Genomic DNA, 1,088 nt, shown 5'->3' with positions numbered 1-1,088 from the left:
GCACTTGTGCCTGCAGTTTGGCGAGTTTTTCCTGGTTCATGATAGTTTCTTTCATCTTGTCGGAGCGGATATGGGGCAGCACGGGGGACTAGGGCTGGTGCTCAGAGGGTCTCGGGCGGACCAGCTGAGATTAGGCGCACACACGCGGGGACCCCTGCTCCACGATTTCTAATGGTAACTTTTTTCCCCCCAGAGCTCAAGTATCTGACTTCTGCTCACCACCCCTCGCTCGCACGCACGCACGCACGTTCATCCTCCGTCCTCGCGCCCCTTTCCCTACACTTTCCTCTTCTCGCAGAGGGAGGAGCCGCTTGCTCCGCGCGGTGCATGGTGGGAACTCAGGTCGAGCCCGCTATCGCCGTCGCCTGAAGGCAGCGAGAAGAGGCCGCGACCGGGAGACAACGCCCGCCCGGAGTCGTCACCGGAGAGGATCCAACTCCTAGCAGCCGCAGCAAGAGGCCCTCCCACCCGTTGGCCCGTTTCCCTGCCCTGTTCACCATGCAGCCTGCTTCTGCAGAGTGGTATGATCGAAGGGACTATGTCTTCACTGAATTTTGTGTTGAAGACAGTAAAGATATTAATGTAAATTTTGAAAAATCCAAACTCACTTTCAGTTGTCTTGGAGGAAGTGATAATTTTAAACATTTAAACGAAATTGATCTTTTTCATTGTATTGATCCAAGTGATTCCAAGCATAAAAGAGCAGACAGATCAATTTTATGTTGTTTACGAAAAGGAGAATCTGGCCAGTCATGGCCTAGGTTAACAAAAGAACGGGCAAAGCTTAATTGGCTTAGTGTGGACTTCAATGATTGGAAAGACTGGGAGGATGATTCTGATGAAGACATGTCTAATTTTGATCGTTTCTCTGAGATGATGAACAACATGGGTGGTGATGAGGTTGTAGATTTACCAGAAGTAGATGGAGCAGATGATGAGTCACGAAACAGTGATGATGAAAAAATGCCAGATCTGGAATAAACAAATGTCATCACCTGAATTTTGAAAAAGAAAATAACTTCACTGCAAGATTTCATAATTGAGAGAATTCCTGAGTTGATAGCTCTAAAGGCAGATGCTATATTTGC

The 1,088-nt window shown here is 48.1% G+C and overlaps 1 pseudogene across 1 annotated transcript; it reads left to right on the top strand.

Annotated features, from left to right (window-relative positions):
• Positions 1 to 379: 379 nt before the first annotated feature.
• On the top strand, positions 380 to 1,082 carry LOC101564985 (annotated as a pseudogene). The gene has a single exon (XR_002819761.1). The product of XR_002819761.1 is annotated as a prostaglandin E synthase 3 pseudogene (transcript).
• The last annotated feature ends 6 nt before the right edge of the window (positions 1,083 to 1,088 follow it).

This window comes from Octodon degus, unplaced genomic scaffold, assembly GCF_000260255.1.
Source record: "Octodon degus isolate 3935 unplaced genomic scaffold, OctDeg1.0 scaffold01396, whole genome shotgun sequence".
NCBI classification, from domain to species: domain Eukaryota; kingdom Metazoa; phylum Chordata; class Mammalia; order Rodentia; family Octodontidae; genus Octodon; species Octodon degus.
The sequence above is the reverse complement of the archived record's forward strand: the minus strand, read 5'-3'. Positions and strand labels throughout refer to the sequence as shown.